Genomic DNA, 18,668 nt, shown 5'->3' on the forward strand with positions numbered 1-18,668 from the left:
TGAGAGTGTCAGAGAGTGTCAGAGAGCGATAGAGAGTTATAGAGAGTGTCAGAGAGTGTCAGAGAGTGTCAGAGAGTGTCAGAGATTGTCAGAGAGTGATAGAGAGAGATAGAGAGTTTCAGAGAGGTTCAGAGAGTGTCTGAGAGTGTCTGAGAGTGTCAGAGAGTGTCAGAGAGTGATAGTGAGTGATAGAGAGTGTCAGAGAGTGTCAGAGAGTGATAGAAAATGATAGAGAGTTTCAGAGAGTGTCAGAGAGTGTCAGAGAGTGTCAGAGAGTGATAGAGAGTGATAGAGAGTGATAGAGACTGTCTGAGAGTGATAGAGAGTGTCAGAGAGTGATAGAGAGTGATAGAGTGTTTCAGAGAGTGTCAGAGAGTGATAGAGAGGGTCAGAGGGTGTCAGAGAGTTTCAGAGAGTGTCAGAGAGTGATAGAGAGTGATAGAGAGTTGCAGGGAGTGTCAGAGAGTGTTTGAGAGTGTCAGAGAGTGTCAGAGGGTGATAGAGAGAGTCAGAGAGTGTCAGAGAGTATCAGAGATTGATAGTGAGTGTCTGAGAGTGTCAGAGAGTGTCAGAGAGTGATACTGAGTGTCTGAGAGTGTCAGAGAGTGTCAGAGAGTGTCAGAGAGTGTCAGAGATTGTCAGAGAGTGATAGAGAGTGATAGAGAGTGATAGAGAGTTTCAGAGAGTTTCAGAGAGTGTCTGAGTGTGTCAGAGAGTTTCAGAGAGTGATAGTGAGTGATAGAGAGTGTCAGAGAGTGTCAGAGAGTGTCAGAGAGTGATCGAGAGTGATAGAGAGTTTCAGAGAGTGTCAGAGAGTGTCAGAGAGTGTCAGAGAGTGTCAGAGTGTCAGAGAGTGATAGAGAGTGATAGAGACTGTCTGAGCGTGTCAGAGAGTGTCAGAGAGTGATAGTGAGTGATAGAGAGTGTCAGAGAGTGTCAGAGAAGGTCAGAGAGTGATAGAGAGTGATAGAGAGTTTCAGAGAGTGTCAGAGAGTGTCAGAGAGTGATAGAGAGGGTCAGAGAGTGTCAGAGAGTTTCAGAGAGTGTCAGAGAGTGATAGAGAGTGATAGAGAGTTTCAGGGAGTGTCAGAGAGTGTCTGAGAGTGTCAGAGAGTGTCAGAGGGTGATAGAGAGTGATAGAGAGTGTCAGAGAGTATCAGAGATTGATAGTGAGTGTCTGAGAGTGTCAGAGAGTGTCAGAGACTGATAGTGAGTGTCTGAGAGTGTCAGAGAGTGTCAGAGAGTGTCAGAGAGTGATAGAGAGTGATAGAGAGTTTCAGAGAGTGTCAGAGAGTGTCAGAGAGTGTCTGAGAGTGTCAGAGAGTGTCAGAGAGTGCCAGAGAGTGATAGAGAGTGTCAGAGAGTGTCTGAGAGTGTCTGAGAGTGTCAGAGAGTGATAGAGAGTGATAGAGAGTGTCAGAGAGTGTCAGAGAGTGTCAGAGAGTGATAGAGAGTTTCAGAGAGTTTCAGAGAGTGTCAGAGAATGTCAGAGAGTGTCAGAGAGTGATAGTGAGTGTCAGAGAGTGTCGGAGAGTGCCAGAGAGTGATAGAGAGTGTCAGAGAGTGTCTGAGAGTGTCAGAGAGCGATAGAGAGTTATAGAGAGTGTCAGAGAGTGTCAGAGAGTGTCAGAGATTGTCAGAGAGTGATAGAGAGAGATAGAGAGTTTCAGAGAGGTTCAGAGAGTGTCTGAGAGTGTCAGAGAGTGTCAGAGAGTGTCAGAGAGTGATAGTGAGTGATAGAGAGTGTCAGAGAGTGTCAGAGAGTGTCAGAGAGTGATAGAGAGTGTCAGAGAGTGTCTGAGAGTGTCTGAGAGTGTCAGAGAGTGATAGAGAGTGATAGAGAGTGTCAGAGAGTGTCAGAGAGTGTCAGAGAGTGATAGAGAGTTTCAGAGAGTTTCAGAGAGTGTCAGAGAATGTCAGAGAGTGTCAGAGAGTGATAGTGAGTGTCAGAGAGTGTCGGAGAGTGCCAGAGAGTGATAGAGAGTGTCAGAGAGTGTCTGAGAGTGTCAGAGAGCGATAGAGAGTTATAGAGAGTGTCAGAGAGTGTCAGAGAGTGTCAGAGATTGTCAGAGAGTGATAGAGAGAGATAGAGAGTTTCAGAGAGGTTCAGAGAGTGTCTGAGAGTGTCAGAGAGTGTCAGAGAGTGTCAGAGAGTGATAGTGAGTGATAGAGAGTGTCAGAGAGTGTCAGAGAGTGATAGAGAATGATAGAGAGTTTCAGAGAGTGTCAGAGAGTGTCTGAGAGTGTCAGAGAGTGTCAGAGAGTGTCAGAGAGTGATAGAGAGTGATAGAGACTGTCTGAGAGTGTCAGAGAGTGTCAGAGAGTGATAGTGAGTGATAGAGAGTGTCAGAGAGTGTCAGAGAGTGATAGAGAGTGATAGAGTGTTTCAGAGAGTTTCAGAGAGTGTCAGAGAGTGATAGAGAGTGATAGAGAGTTTCAGGGAGTGTCAGAGAGTGTTTGAGAGTGTCAGAGAGTGTCAGAGAGTATCAGAGATTGATAGTGAGTGTCTGAGAGTGTCAGAGAGTGTCAGAGAGTGATACTGAGTGTCTGAGAGAGTCAGAGAGTGTCAGAGGGTGTCAGAGATTGATAGTGAGTGTCTGAGAGTGATAGAGAGTGTCAGAGAGTGTCAGAGAGTATCAGAGATTGATAGTGAGTGTCTGAGAGTGTCAGAGAGTGTCAGAGAGTGATACTGAGTGTCTGAGAGTGTCAGAGAGTGTCAGAGAGTGTCAGAGAGTGTCAGAGATTGTCAGAGAGTGATAGAGAGTGATAGAGAGTGATAGAGAGTTTCAGAGAGTTTCAGAGAGTGTCTGAGTGTGTCAGAGAGTTTCAGAGAGTGATAGTGAGTGATAGAGAGTGTCAGAGAGTGTCAGAGAGTGATCGAGAGTGATAGAGAGTTTCAGAGAGTGTCAGAGAGTGTCTGAGAGTGTCAGAGAGGGTCAGAGTGTCAGAGAGTGATAGAGAGTGATAGAGACTGTCTGAGAGTGTCAGAGAGTGTCAGAGAGTGATAGTGAGTGATAGAGAGTGTCAGAGAGTGTCAGAGAGTGTCAGAGAGTGATAGAGAGTGATAGAGAGTTTCAGAGAGTGTCAGAGAGTGTCAGAGAGTGTCAGAGAGTGATAGAGAGTGTCAGAGAGTGTCAGAGAGTGTCTGAGAGTGTCAGAGAGTGTCAGAGTGTCAGAGAGTGATAGAGAGTGATAGAGACTGTCTGAGAGTGTCAGAGAGTGTCAGAGGGTGATAGAGAGTGATAGAGAGTGTCAGAGAGTGATAGTGAGTGTCAGAGAGTGTCAGAGAGTGTCCGAGAGTGTCAGAGAGTGTCAGAGAGTGATAGAGAGTGATAGAGAGTTTCAGAGAGTGTCAGAGAGTGTCAGAGAGTGTCAGAGAGTGATAGAGAGTTTCAGAGAGTTTCAGAGAGTGTCAGAGAATGTCAGAGAGTGTCAGAGAGTGATAGTGAGTGATAGAGAGTTTCAGAGAGTGTCAGAGAGTGTCAGAGAGTGTCTGAGAGAGTCAGAGAGTGTCAGAGAGTGTTAGAGAGTGATAGAGAGTGTCAGAGAGTGTCAGAGAGTGTCAGAGAGTGATAGTGAGTGTCAGAGAGTGTCAGAGAGTGTCAGAGAGTGATAGAGAGTTTCAGAGAGTGTCAGAGAGTGTCAGAGAGTGTCAGAGAGTGTCAGAGAGTGCCAGAGAGTGATAGAGAGTGATAGAGAGTGTCAGAGAGTGATAGAGAGTGATAGAGACTGTCAGAGAGTGTCAGAGAGTGTCAGAGAGTGCCAGAGAGTGATAGAGAGTGTCAGAGAGTGTCTGAGAGTGTCAGAGCGTGTCAGAGAGTGATAGAGAGTGATAGAGAGTGTCAGAGAGTGTCAGAGAGTGATGGTGAGTGATAGAGAGTGTCAGAGAGTGTCAGAGGGTGAAAGAGAGTGATAGAGAGTTTCATAGAGTGTCAGAGAGTGTCAGAGAGTGTCTGAGAGAGTCAGAGTGTGTCAGAAAGTGATAGAGAGTGATAGAGACTGTCAGAGAGTGTCAGAGAGTGATAGTGAGAGTCAGAGAGTGTCAGAGAGTGTCAGAGAGTGTCAGAGAGTGATAGAAAGTGATAGAGAGTTTCAGAGAGTGTCAGAGAGTGTCAGAGAGTGCCAGAGAGTGTCAGAGAGTGTCAGAGAGTGTCAGAGAGTGTCAGAGAGTGTCAGAGAGTGATAGAGAGTGATAGAGAGTGTCAGAGAGTGTCAGAGAGTGATAGAGAGTGTCAGAGAGTGTCAGAGAGTGTCAGAGAGTGTCAGAGAGTGATAGAGAGTTTCACTGAGTTTCAGAGAGTGTCTGAGAATGTCAGAGAGTGTCAGAGAGTGATGGTGAGTGATAGAGAGTGTCAGAGAGTGTCAGAGGGTGAAAGAGAGTGATAGAGAGTTTCATAGAGTGTCAGAGAGTGTCAGAGTGTGTCTGAGAGAGTCAGAGTGTGTCAGAGAGTGATAGAGAGTGATAGAGACTTTCAGAGAGTGTCAGAGAGTGATAGTGAGAGTCAGAGAGTGTCAGAGAGTGTCAGAGAGTGATAGAGAGTGATAGAGAGTTTCAGAGAGTGTCAGAGAGTGTCAGAGAGTGCCAGAGAGTGATAGAGAGTGTCAGAGAGTGTCTGAGAGTGTCAGAGAGTGTCAGAGAGTGATAGAGAGTGATAGAGAGTGTCAGAGAGTGTCAGAGAGTGTCAGAGATTGTCAGAGATTGTCAGAGAGTGATAGAGAGTGATAGAGAGTTTCAGAGAGGTTCAGAGAGTGTCTGAGAGTGTCAGAGAGTGTCAGAGAGTGATAGTGAGTGATAGAGAGTGTCAGAGAGTGTCAGAGAGTGTCAGAGATTGATAGAGAGTGATAGAGAGTTTCAGAGAGTGTCAGAGAGTGTCAGAGAGTGTCTGAGAGTGTCAGAGAGTGTCAGAGAGTGATAGAGAGTGATAGAGACTGTCTGAGAGTGTCAGAGAGTGTCAGAGAGTGATAGTGAGTGATAGAGAGTGTCAGAGAGTGTCAGAGAGTGATAGAGAGTGATAGATTGTTTCAGAGAGTGTCAGAGAGTGTCAGAGAGTGATAGAGAGGGTCAGAGAGTGTCAGAGAGTTTCAGAGAGTGTCAGAGAGTGATAGAGAGTGATAGAGAGTTTCAGGGAGTGTCAGAGAGTGTTTGAGAGTGTCAGAGAGTGTCAGAGGGTGATAGAGAGTGATAGAGAGTGTCAGAGAGTGTCAGAGAGTATCAGAGATTGATAGTGAGTGTCTGAGAGTGTCAGAGAGTGATACTGAGTGTCTGAGAGTGTCAGAGAGTGTCAGAGAGTGATAGAGAGTGACAGAGAGTGTCAGAGAGTGTCAGAGATTGTCAGAGAGTGATAGAGAGTGATAGAGAGTTTCAGAGAGTTTCAGAGCGTGTCTGAGAGTGTCAGAGAGTGTCAGAGAGTGATAGTGAGTGATAGAGAGTGTCAGAGAGTGTCAGAGAGTGTCAGAGAGTGATCGAGAGTGATAGAGAGTTTCAGAGAGTGTCAGAGAGTGTCAGAGAGTGATAGAGAGTGACAGAGAGTGTCAGAGAGTGTCAGAGATTGTCAGAGAGTGATAGAGAGTGATAGAGAGCTTCAGAGAGTTTCAGAGAGTGTCTGAGAGTGTCAGAGAGTGTCAGAGAGTGATAGTGAGTGATAGAGAGTGTCAGAGAGTGTCAGAGAGTGTCAGAGAGTGATCGAGAGTGATAGAGAGTGTCAGAGAGTGTCAGAGAGTTTCAGAGAGTGTCTGAGAGTGTCTGAGAGTGTCAGAGAGTGTCAGAGAGTGTCAGAGAGTGATAGAGAGTGATAGAGACTGTCTGAGAGTGTCAGAGAGTGTCAGAGAGTGATAGTGAGTGATAGTGAGTGATAGAGAGTGTCAGAGAGTGTCAGAGAGTGTCAGAGAGTGATAGAGAGTTTCAGAGAGTGTCAGAGAGTTTCAGAGAGTGTCAGAGAGTGAGAGAGTGATAGAGAGTTTCAGGGAGTGTCAGATAGTGTCTGAGAGTGTCAGAGAGTGTCAGAGGGTGTCAGAGGGTGATAGAGAGTGATAGAGAGTGATAGAGAGTGTCAGAGAGTGTCAGAGAGTATCAGAGAGTGTCAGAGAGTGATAGAGAGTGATAGAGACTGTCTGAGAGTGTCAGAGAGTGTCAGAGAGTGTCAGAGAGTGATAGTGAGTGATAGAGAGTGTCAGAGAGTGTCAGAGAGTGTCAGAGAGTGATAGAGAGTGATAGAGAGTTTCAGAGAGTGTCAGAGAGTGTCAGAGAGTGATAGAGAGGGTCAGAGAGTGTCAGAGAGTTTCAGAGAGTGTCAGAGAGTGAGAGAGTGATAGAGAGTTTCAGGGAGTGTCAGATAGTGTCTGAGAGTGTCAGAGAGTGTCAGAGGGTGATAGAGAGTGATAGAGAGTGTCAGAGAGTGTCAGAGAGTATCAGAGATTGATAGTGAGTGTCTGAGAGTGTCAGAGAGTGTCAGAGAGTGATAGTGAGTGTCTGAGAGTGTCAGAGAGTGTCAGAGAGTGATAGAGAGTGATAGAGAGTTCCAGAGAGTGTCAGAGAGTGTCAGAGAGTGTCTGAGAGTGTCAGAGAGTGATAGAGAGTGATAGAGACTGTCAGAGAGTGTCAGAGAGTGTCAGAGAGTGATAGAGAGTGTCAGAGAGTGTCAGAGAGTGTCTGAGAGTGTCAGAGAGTGTCAGAGAGTGTTAGAGAGTGATAGAGAGTGTCAGAGAGTGTCAGAGAGTGTCAGAGAGTGATAGAGAGTTTCAGAGAGTGTCAGAGAATGTCAGAGAGTGTCAGAGAGTGATAGTGAGTGATAAAGAGTGTCAGAGAGTGTCAGAGTGTCAGAGAGTGATAGAGAGTGATAGAGAGTTTCAGAGAGTGTCAGAGAGTGTCAGAGAGTGTCTGAGAGAGTCAGAGAGTGTCAGAGAGTGTTAGAGAGTGATAGAGACTGTCAGAGAGTGTCAGAGAGTGTCAGAGAGTGATAGTGAGTGTCAGAGAGTGTCAGAGAGTGTCAGAGAGTGATAGAGAGTGATAGAGATTTTCAGAGAGTGTCTGAGAGTGTCAGAGAGTGTCAGAGAGTGATAGTGAGTGGTAGAGAGTGTCAGAGAGTGTCATAGAGTGATAGAGAGTGATAGAGAGTTTCAGAGAGTGTCAGAGAGTGTCTGAGAGTGTCAGAGAGTGTCAGAGAGTGTCAGAGAGTGATAGAGAGTGATAGAGACTGTCTGAGAGTGTCAGAGAGTGTCAGAGAGTGATAGTGAGTGATAGAGAGTGTCAGAGAGTATCAGAGAGTGTCAGAGAGTGATAGAGAGTGATAGAGAGTGATAGAGAGTTTCAGAGAGTGTCAGAGAGTGTCAGAGAGTGATAGAGAGGGTCAGAGAGTGTCAGAGAGTTTCAGAGAGTGTCAGAGAGTGATAGAGAGTGATAGATAGTTTCAGGGAGTGTCAGAGAGTGTCTGAGAGTGTCAGAGAGTGTCAGAGGGTGATAGAGAGTGATAGAGAGTGTCAGAGAGTGTCAGAGAGTATCAGAGATTGATAGTGAGTGTCTGAGAGTGTCAGAGAGTGTCAGAGAGTGTCTGAGAGTGTCAGATAGAGACTGTCAGAGAGTGTCAGAGAGTGATAGAGAGTGATAGAGAGTGATAGAGAGTTTCAGAGAGTGTCAGAGAGTGATAGAGAGTTTCAGAGAGTGTCAGAGAGTGTCTGTGAGTGTCAGAGAGTGATAGAGAGTGTCAGAGACTGTCAGAGAGTGTCAGAGAGTGATAGAGAGTTTCAGAGAGTGTCAGAGAGTGTCTGTGAGTGTCAGAGAGTGTCAGAGAGTGTTAGAGAGTGATAGAGACTGTCAGAGAGTGTCAGAGAGTGTCAGAGAGTGATAGTGAGTGTCAGAGAGTGTCAGAGAGTGTCAGAGAGTGATAGAGAGTGATAGAGATTTTCAGAGAGTGTCTGAGAGTGTCAGAGAGTGTCAGAGAGTGTCAGAGAGTGATAGAGAGTGATAGAGAGTGATAGAGACTGTCTGAGAGTGTCAGAGAGTGTCAGAGAGTGATAGTGAGTGATAGAGAGTGTCAGAGAGTATCAGAGAGTGTCAGAGAGTGATAGAGAGTGATAGAGAGTGATAGAGAGTTTCAGAGAGTGTCAGAGAGTGTCAGAGAGTGATAGAGAGGGTCAGAGAGTGTCAGAGAGTTTCAGAGAGTGTCAGAGAGTGATAGAGAGTGATAGATAGTTTCAGGGACTGTCAGAGAGTGTCTGAGAGTGTCAGAGAGTGTCAGAGGGTGATAGAGAGTGATAGAGAGTGTCAGAGAGTGTCAGAGAGTATCAGAGATTGATAGTGAGTGTCTGAGAGTGTCAGAGAGTGTCAGAGAGTGTCTGAGAGTGTCAGATAGAGACTGTCAGAGAGTGTCAGAGAGTGATAGAGAGTGATAGAGAGTGATAGAGAGTGATAGAGAGTTTCAGAGAGTGTCAGAGAGTGTCTGTGAGTGTCAGAGAGTGATAGAGAGTGTCAGAGACTGTCAGAGAGTGATAGAGAGTTTCAGAGAGTGTCAGAGAGTGTCTGTGAGTGTCAGAGAGTGATAGAGAGTGTCAGAGACTGTCAGAGAGTGTCAGAGAGTGTCAGAGAGTGTCAGAGAGTGTCTGAGAGTGTCAGAGAGTGTCAGAGAGTGTCAGAGTGTGTCAGAGAGTGTCAGAGAGTGATAGAGAGTGATAGAGAGTGTCAGAGAATGTCAGAGAGTGTCAGAGAGTGATAGTGAGTGTCTGAGAGTGTCAGAGTGTGTCAGAGAGTGTCAGAGAGTGATAGAGAGTGATAGAGAGTGTCAGAGAATGTCAGAGAGTGTCAGAGAGTGATAGTGAGTGTCTGAGAGTGTCAGAGAGTGAAAGAGAGTGATTGAGACTGTCAGAGAGTGATAGAGAGTGATTGAGACTGTCAGAGAGTGATAGAGAGTGATAGAGACTGTCAGAGAGTGTCAGAGAGTGTCAGAGAGTGATAGAGAGTGATAGAGAGTGATAGAGAGTGATCGAGACTGTCAGAGAGTGATAGAGAGTGATTGAGAGTGTCAGAGAGTGATAGAGAGGGATAGAGACTGTCAGAGAATGTCAGAGAGTGTCAGAGAGTGATAGAGAGTGATTGAGACTGTAAGAGAGTATTGAGAGTGATTGAGACTGTCAGAGAGTGATAGAGAGTGATAGAGACTGTCAGAGAGTGTCAGAGAGTGTCAGAGAGTGATAGAGAGTGATAGAGAGTGTCAGAGATTTTCAGAGAGTGATAGAGAGTGTCAGAGAGTGTCAGAGAGTGTCTGAGAGTGTCAGAGAGTGATAGAGAGTTTCAGAGAGTGTCTGAGAGTGTCAGAGAGTGATAGAGAGTGATAGAGAGTGTCAGAGAGTGTCAGAGAGTGATAGAGAGTGATAGAGAGTGATAGAGAGTGATAGAGAGTTTCAGAGAGTGTCAGAGAGTGATAGAGAGTTTCAGAGAGTGTCAGAGAGTGTCTGAGAGTGTAAGAGTTTGATAGAGAGTGTCAGAGACTGTCAGAGAGTGTCAGAGAGTGTCAGAGAGTGTCTGAGAGTGTCAGAGAGTGTCTGAGAGTGTCAGAGAGTGATAGAGAGTGTCAGAGACTGTCAGAGAGTGTCAGAGAGTGTCAGAGAGTGTCAGAGAGTGTCTGAGAGTGTCAGAGAGTGTCAGAGAGTGTCAGAGTGTGTCAGAGAGTGTCAGAGAGTGATAGAGAGTGATAGAGAGTGTCAGAGAATGTCAGAGAGTGTCAGAGAGTGATAGTGAGTGTCTGAGAGTGTCAGAGTGTGTCAGAGAGTGTCAGAGAGTGATAGAGAGTGATAGAGAGTGTCAGAGAATGTCAGAGAGTGTCAGAGAGTGATAGTGAGTGTCTGAGAGTGTCAGAGAGTGAAAGAGAGTGATTGAGACTGTCAGAGAGTGATAGAGAGTGATTGAGACTGTCAGAGAGTGATAGAGAGTGATTGAGACTGTCAGAGAGTGATAGAGAGTGATAGAGACTGTCAGAGAGTGTCAGAGAGTGTCAGAGAGTGATAGAGAGTGATAGAGAGTGATAGAGAGTGATCGAGACTGTCAGAGAGTGATAGAGAGTGATTGAGAGTGTCAGAGAGTGATAGAGAGGGATAGAGACTGTCAGAGAATGTCAGAGAGTGTCAGAGAGTGATAGAGAGTGATTGAGACTGTAAGAGAGTATTGAGAGTGATTGAGACTGTCAGAGAGTGATAGAGAGTGATAGAGACTGTCAGAGAGTGTCAGAGAGTGTCAGAGAGTGATAGAGAGTGATAGAGAGTGTCAGAGATTTTCAGAGAGTGATAGAGAGTGTCAGAGAGTGTCAGAGAGTGTCTGAGAGTGTCAGAGAGTGATAGAGAGTTTCAGAGAGTGTCTGAGAGTGTCAGAGAGTGATAGAGAGTGATAGAGAGTGTCAGAGAGTGTCAGAGAGTGATAGAGAGTGATAGAGAGTGATAGAGAGTGATAGAGAGTTTCAGAGAGTGTCAGAGAGTGATAGAGAGTTTCAGAGAGTGTCAGAGAGTGTCTGAGAGTGTAAGAGTTTGATAGAGAGTGTCAGAGACTGTCAGAGAGTGTCAGAGAGTGTCAGAGAGTGTCAGAGAGTGATAGTGAGTGTCTGAGAGTGTCAGAGAGTGATAGAGAGTGTCAGAGAGTATCAGAGAGTGTCTGAGAGTGTCAGAGAGTGATAGAGAGTTTCAGAGAGTGTCAGAGAGTGTCTGAGAGTGTCAGAGAGTGATAGAGTGTGTCAGAGACTGTCAGAGAGTGTCAGAGAGTGTCAGAGAGTGATAGAGAGTGATTGAGACTGTCAGAGAGTGATAGAGAGTGATTCAGACTGTCAGAGAGTGTCAGAGGGTGTCAGAGAGTGATAGAGAGTGATAGAGAGTGATAGAGAGTTTCAGAGAGTGTCAGAGAGTGATAGAGAGTTTCAGAGAGTGTCAGAGAGTGTCTGAGAGTGTCAGAGAGTGATAGAGAGTGTCAGAGACTGTCAGAGAGTGTCAGAGAGTGTCAGAGAGTGTCAGAGAGTGTCTGAGAGTGTCAGAGAGTGAAAGAGAGTGATTGAGACTGTCAGAGAGTGATTGAGACTGTCAGAGAGTGATAGAGAGTGATAGAGACTGTCAGAGAGTGTCAGAGAGTGTCAGAGAGTGTCAGAGAGTGATAGAGAGTGATAGAGAGTGATAGAGAGTTTCAGAGATTGTCAGAGAGTGATAGAGAGTTTCAGAGAGTGTCTGAGAGTGTCAGAGAGTGATAGAGAGTGTCAGAGACTGTCAGAGACTGTCAGAGAGTGTCAGAGAGTGATAGTGAGTATCTGAGAGTGTCAGAGTGTGTCAGAGAGTGTCAGAGAGTGATAGAGAGTGATAGAGAGTGTCAGAGACTGTCAGAGAGTGTCAGAGAGTGATAGTGAGGATCTGAGAGTGTCAGAGAGTGTCTGAGAGTGATAGAGATTGTCAGAGAGTGTCAGAGAGTGTCAGAGAGTTATAGAGAGTGATAGAGAGTGATAGAGAGTTTCAGAGAGTGTCAGAGAGTGATATAGAGTTTCAGAGAGTTTCAGAGAGAGTCAGAGAGTGTCAGAGAGTGATAGAGAGTGATAGAGAGTGATAGAGAGTTTCAGAGAGTGTCAGAGAGTGATAGAGAGTTTCAGAGAGTGTCAGAGAGTGTCAGAGAGTGATAGAGAGTGTCAGAGACTGTCAGAGACTGTCAGAGAGTGTCAGAGAGTGATAGTGAGTATCTGAGAGTGTCAGAGAGTGTCTGAGAGTGATAGAGAGTGATAGAGAGTGTCAGAGACTGTCAGAGACTGTCAGAGAGTGTCAGAGAGTGATAGTGAGTATCTGAGAGTGTCAGAGTGTGTCAGAGAGTGTCAGAGAGTGATAGAGAGTGATAGAGAGTGTCAGAGAATGTCAGAGAGTGTCAGAGAGTGATAGTGAGTGTCAGAGAGTGTCAGAGAGTGTCAGAGTGTGTCAGAGAGTGTCAGAGAGTGATAGAGAGTGTCAGAGAGTGTCAGAGAGTGATAGAGAGTGTCAGAGAGTGTCAGAGAGTGTCTGAGAGTGTCTGAGAGTGTCAGAGAGTGATAGAGAGTTTCAGAGAGTGTCAGAGAGTGTCTGAGAGTGTCAGAGAGTGTCAGAGAGTGATAGAGAGTGTCAGAGAGTGTCAGAGAGTGACAGAGAGTGACAGAGAGTGTCAGAGAGTGTCAGAGAGTTTCAGAGAGTGTCAGAGTGTCAGAGAGTGTCTGAGAGTGTCTGAGAGTGTCAGAGAGTGTCAGAGAATGTCAGAGAATGTCAGAGAATGTCAGAGAGTGTCAGAGAGTGTCAGAGAGTGTCTGAGATTGATAGAGAGTGTCAGAGAGTGTCAGAGAGTGTCAGAGAGTGTCAGAAAGTGTCTGAGAGTGTCAGAGAGTGTCAGAGAGTGATAGAGAGTGATTGAGACTGTCAGAGAGTGATAGAGAGTGATTGAGACTGTCAGAGAGTGATAGAGAGTGATAGAGACTGTCAGAGAGTATCAGAGAGTGTCAGAGAGTGATACTGAGTGTCAGAGAGTGTCAGAGAGTGTCAGAGAGTGTCAGAGAGTGATAGAGAGTGATAGAGAGTTTCAGAGAGTGTCAGAGAGTGTATGAGAGTGTATGAGAGTGTATGAGAGTGTCAGAGATTGATAGTGAGTGTCTGAGAGTGTCAGAGTGTGTCAGAGAGTGTCAGAGAGTGATAGAGAGTGATAGAGAGTGTCAGAGAATGTCAGAGAGTGTCAGAGAGTGTCAGAGAGTGTCAGAGAGCGTCAGAGAGCGTCAGAGAGTGTCTGAGAGTGTCAGAGAGTGTCAGAGAGTGATAGAGAGTGATCGAGACTGTCAGAGAGTGATAGAGAGTGATTGAGACTGTCAGAGAGTGATAGAGAGTGATAGAGACTGTCAGAGAATGTCAGAGAGTGTCAGAGAGTGATAGAGAGTGATAGAGAGTGTCAGAGAATGTCAGAGAGTTTCAGAGAGTGTCTGAGAGTGTCAGAGAGTGTCAGAGAGTGTATGAGAGTGTCTGAGAGTGTCAGAGAGTCATAGTGAGTGTCTGAGAGTGTCAGAGAGTGTCAGAGAGTGATAGAGAGTGATAGAGACTGTCAGAGAGTGTCAGAGAGTGTCAGAGAGTGATAGAGAGTGTCAGAGATTGTCAGAGAGTGATAGAGAGTGTCAGAGAGTGTCAGAGAGTGATAGAGAGTGTCAGAGAGTGATAGAGAGTTTCAGAGAGTGTCTGAGAGTGTCAGAGAGTGATATAGAGTGATAGAGTGTGTCAGAGAGTGTCAGAGAGTGATAGAGAGTGATAGAGAGTGATAGAGAGTTTCAGAGTGTGTCAGAGAGTGATAGAGAGTTTCAGAGAGTGTCAGAGAGTGTCTGAGAGTGTCTGAGAGTGTCAGAGTTTGATAGAGAGTGTCAGAGACTGTCAGAGAGTGTCAGAGAGTGTCAGAGAGTGATAGTGAGTGTCTGAGAGTGTCAGAGAGTGATAGAGAGTGTCAGAGAGTGTCAGAGAGTGTCAGAGAGTGATAGAGAGTGTCAGAGAGTGATAGAGAGTGTCAGAGACTGTCAGAGAGTGTCAGAGAGTGATAGAGAGTGATTGAGACTGTCAGAGAGTGATAAAGAGTGATTGAGACTGTCAGAGAGTGTCAGAGAGTGATAGAGAGTGATAGAGAGTGATAGAGAGTGATAGAGAGTTTCAGAGAGTGTCAGAGAGTGTCAGAGAGTGATAGAGAGTTTCAGAGAGTGTCAGAGAGTGTCTGAGAGTGTCAGAGAGTGATAGAGAGTGACAGAGAGTGTCAGAGAGTGTCATAGAGTGATAGAGAGTGTCAGAGAGTGTCAGAGAGTGTCTGAGAGTGTCAGAGAGTGATAGAGAGTTTCAGAGAGTGTCAGAGAGAGTCAGAGAGTGATAGAGACTGATTGAGACTGTCAGAGAGTGATAGAGAGTGATTGAGACTGTCAGAGAGTGTCAGAGAGTGTCAGAGAGTGATAGAGAGTGATAGAGAGTGATAGAGAGTGATAGAGAGTGATAGAGAGTGATAGAGAGCTTCAGAGAGTGTCAGAGAGTGATAGAGAGTTTCAGAGAGTGATAGTGAGTGTCTGAGAGTGTCAGAGAGTGATAGAGAGTGATAGATAGTGTCAGAGAGTGTCAGAGAGTGATAGAGAGTGTCAGAGAGTGTCAGAGATTGTCTGAGAGTGTCAGAGAGTGATAGAGATTTTCAGAGAGTGTCAGAGAGTGTCTGAGAGTGTCAGAGAGTGATAGAGAGTGTCAGAGAGTGTCAGAGAGTGTCAGAGAGTGTCAGAGAGTGATAGAGATTTTCAGAGAGTGTCAGAGAGTGTCTGAGAGTGTCAGAGAGAGATAGAGAGTGTCAGAGACTGTCAGAGAGTGTCAGAGAGTGTCAGAGAGTGATAGTGAGTGTCTGAGAGTGTCAGAGAGTGATAGAGAGTGAGAGAGAGTGTCAGAGAGTGTCAGAGAGTGATAGTGAGTGTCTGAGAGTGTCAGAGAGTGATAGAGAGTGAGAGAGAGTGTCAGAGAGTGTCAGAGAGTGTCTGAGAGTGATAGTGAGTGTCTGAGAGTGTCAGAGAGTGATAGAGAGTGACAGAGAGTGTCAGAGAGTGTCATAGAGTGATAGAGAGTGTCAGAGAGTGTCAGAGAGTGTCTGAGAGTGTCAGAGAGTGACAGAGAGTTTCAGAGAGTGTCAGAGAGTGTCTGAGAGTGTCAGAGAGTGATAGAGAGTGTCAGAGACTTTCAGAGAGTGTCAGAGAGAGTCAGAGAGTGATAGAGAGTGATTGAGACTGTCAGAGAGTGATAGAGAGTGATTGAGACTGTCAGAGAGTGTCAGAGAGTGTCAGAGAGTGACAGAGAGTGATAGAGAGTGATAGAGAGTGATAGAGAGTGATAGAGAGTGATAGAGAGTTTCAGAGAGTGTCAGAGAGTGATAGAGAGTTTCAGAGAGTGATAGTGAGTGTCTGAGAGTGTCAGAGAGTGATAGAGAGTGATAGATAGTGTCAGAGAGTGTCAGAGAGTGATAGAGAGTGTCAGAGAGTGTCAGAGATTGTCTGAGAGTGTCAGAGAGTGATAGAGATTTTCAGAGAGTGTCAGAGAGTGTCAGAGAGTGTCAGAGAGTGATAGAGAGTGATAGAGAGTGTCAGAGAGTGTCAGAGAGTGTCAGAGAGTGTCAGAGAGTGATAGAGATTTTCAGAGAGTGTCAGGGAGTGTCTGAGAGTGTCAGAGAGAGATAGAGAGTGTCAGAGACTGTCAGAGAGTGTCAGAGAGTGTCAGAGAGTGATAGTGGGTGTCTGAGAGTGTCAGAGAGTGTCAGAGAGTGTCAGAGAGTGTCTGAGAGTGTCAGAGAGTGATAGAGAGTGATAGAGAGTGTCAGAGAGTGTCAGAGAGTGTCAGAGAGTGTCAGAGAGTGTCAGAGAGTGATAGAGATTTTCAGAGAGTGTCAGGGAGTGTCTGAGAGTGTCAGAGAGAGATAGAGAGTGTCAGAGACTGTCAGAGAGTGTCAGAGAGTGTCAGAGAGTGATAGTGAGTGTCTGAGAGTGTCAGAGAGTGTCAGAGAGTGTCAGAGAGTGTCTGAGAGTGTCAGAGAGTGATAGAGAGTGATAGAGAGTGTCAGAGAGTGTCAGAGAGTGATAGAGAGTGATAGAGAGTGATTGAGAGTTTCAGAGAGTGTCAGAGAGGCTCTGAGAGTGATAGAGAGTTTCAGAGAGTGTCAGAGAGTGTCGGAGAGTGTCAGAGAGTGATAGAGAGTGTCAGAGACTGTCAGAGAGTGTCAGAGAGTGATAGAGAGTGTCAGAGACTGTCAGAGAGTGTCAGAGAGTGATATTGAGTGTCTGAGAGTGTCAGAGAGTGATAGAGAGTGATAGAGAGTGTCAGAGAGTGTCAGAGAGTGATAGAGAGTTTCAGAGAGTGTCAGAGAGTGTCTGAGAGTGTCAGAGAGTGATAGAGAGTGTCAGAGACTGTCAGAGAGTGTCAGACAGTGTCAGAGAGTGTCAGAGATTGTCAGAGAGTGTCTGAGAGTGTCAGAGAGTGAGATAGAGTGTCAGAGATTGTCAGAGAGTGATAGAGAGTTTCAGAGAGTGTCTGAGAGTGTCAGAGAGTGATAGAGAGAGATAGAGAGTGCCAGAGAGTGTCAGAGAGTGATAGAGAGTGGTAGAGAGTTTCAGAGAGTGTCAGAGAGTGTCTGAGAGTGTCAGAGAGTGATAGAGAGTGATAGAGAGTGTCAGAGAGTGTCAGAGAGTGTCAGAGAGTGATAGAGAGTGTCAGAGAGTTTCAGAGAGTCTCTGAGAATGTCTGAGAGTGTCAGAGAGTGTCAGAGAGTGATAGAGAGTGATAGAGAGTGTCAGAGAGTGTCAGAGAGTGTCAGAGAGTGATCGAGAGTGATAGAGAGTGTCAGAGAGTGTCTGAGAGTGTCAGAGAGTGTCAGAGAGTGACAGAGAGTGTCAGAGAGTGTCAGAGAGTGTCAGAGAGTGTCAGAGAGTGATAGAGAGTGATAGAGAGTTTCAGAGAGTGTCAGAGAGTGTCAGAGAGTGTCAGAGAGTGATAGAGAGTGATAGAGAGTGATAGAGAGTGATAAAGAGTTATAGACAGTGTCAGAGAGTGATAGAGAGTGATAGAGAGTGATAGAGAGTGTCAGAGAGTGTCAGAGAGTGTCAGAGAGTGTTAAAGAGTGATAGAGAGTGTCAGAGAGTGTCAGAGAGTGTCAGAGAGTGTCAGAGAGTGTCTGAGATTGTCAGAGAGCGATAGAGAGTGATAGAGAGTGTCAGAGAGTGTCAGAGAGTGATAGAGAGTGATAGAGAGTTTCAGAGAGTGTCAGAGAGTGTCAGAGAGTGTCAGAGAGTGATAGAGAGTGTCAGAGAGTGTCAGAGAGTGATAGAGAGTGATAGAGACTGTCAGAGAGTGTCAGAGAGTGTCAGAGAGTGATAGAGAGTGTCAGAGAGTTTCAGAGAGTCTCTGAGAATGTCTGAGAGTGTCAGAGAGTGTCAGAGAGTGATAGAGAGTGATAGAGAGTGATAGACAGTGTCAGAGAGTGTCAGAGAGTGATAGAGAGTGATAGAGAGTGTCAGAGAGTGTCAGAGAGTGTCAGAGAGCGATAGAGAGTGACAGAGAGTGTCAGAGAGTGTCAGAGAGTGTCAGAGAGTGATAGAGAGTGATAGAGAGTTTCAGAGAGTGTCAGAGAGTGATAGAGAGTGATAGAGAGTGTCAGAGAGTGTCAGAGAGTGATAGAGAGTGTCAGAGAGTTTCAGAGAGTCTCTGAGAATGTCTGAGAGTGTCAGAGAGTGTCAGAGAGTGATAGAGAGTGATAGAGAGTGTCAGAGAGTGTCAGAGAGTGTCAGAGAGTGATAGAGAGTCATAGAGAGTGTCTGAGAGTGTCTGAGAGTGTCAGAGAGTGTCAGAGAGTGTCAGAGAGTGTCAGAGAGTGTCAGAGAGTGATAGAGAGTGACAGAGAGTGTCAGAGAGTGTCAGAGAGTGATAGAGAGTGATAGAGAGTTTCAGAGAGTGTCAGAGAGTGTCAGAGAGTGATAGAGAGTGATAGAGAGTGATAGAGAGTGATAAAGAGTGATAGACAGTGTCAGAGAGTGTCAGAGAGTGATAGAGAGTGATAGAGAGTGTCAGAGAGTGTCAGAGAGTGTCAGAGAGTGTTAAAGAGTGATAGAGAGTGTCAGAGAGTGTCAGTGAGTGTCAGAGAGTGATAGTGAGTGTCTGAGAGTGTCAGAGAGTGTCAGAGAGTGATAGAGAGTTTCAGAGAGTTTCAGAGAGTGTCTGAGAATGTCTGAGAGTGTCAGAGAGTGTCAGAGAGTGATAGAGAGTGATAGAGAGTGTCAGAGAGTGTCAGAGAGTGTCAGAGAGTGATCGAGAGTGATAGAGAGTTTCAGAGAGTGTCAGAGAGTGTCTGAGAGTGTCAGAGAGTGATAGAGAGTGATAGAGAGTGTCAGACAGTGTCAGAGAGTGATAGAGAGTTTCAGAGAGTGTCAGAGAGTGTCAGAGAGTGTCAGAGAGTGATAGAGAGTGTCAGAGAGTGATAGAGAGTGATAGAGAGTGATAGAGAGTGTCAGAGAGTGTCAGAGAGTGTCAGAGAGTGATAGAGAGTGTCAGAGAGTTTCAGAGAGTCTCTGAGAATGTCTGAGAGTGTCAGAGAGTGTCAGAGAGTGATAGAGAGTGATAGAGAGTGTCAGAGAGTGTCAGAGAGTGTCAGAGAGTGATAGAGAGTGATAGAGAGTGTCAGAGAGTGTCTGAGAGTGTCAGAGAGTGTCAGAGAGTGATAGAGAGTGACAGAGAGTGATAGAGAGTGACAGAGAGTGTCAGAGAGTGAGAGAGAGTGATAGAGAGTTTCAGAGAGTGTCAGAGAGTGTCAGAGATTGATAGAGAGTGTCAGAGAGTGTCTGAGAGTGATAAAGAGTGATAGAGAGTGTCAGAGAGTGTCCGAGATTGTCAGAGAGTGATAGTGAGTGTCTGAGAGTGTCAGAGAGTGTCAGAGAGTGTCAGAGAGTGATAGAGAGTGATAGAGAGTGATAAAGAGTGATAGAGAGTGTCAGAGAGTGTCAGAGAGTGATAGAGAGTGATAGAGAGTGGCAAGAGTGTCAGAGAGTGTCAGAGAGTGTTAAAGAGTGATAGAGAGTGTCAGAGAGTGTCAGAGAGTGATAGTGAGTGTCTGAGAGTGATAGAGAGTTTCAGAGAGTGTCTGAGAATGTCTGAGTGTGTCAGAGAGT

This window comes from Heterodontus francisci, chromosome 34 (genome assembly GCF_036365525.1).
Source record: "Heterodontus francisci isolate sHetFra1 chromosome 34, sHetFra1.hap1, whole genome shotgun sequence".
Classification (NCBI taxonomy): domain Eukaryota; kingdom Metazoa; phylum Chordata; class Chondrichthyes; order Heterodontiformes; family Heterodontidae; genus Heterodontus; species Heterodontus francisci.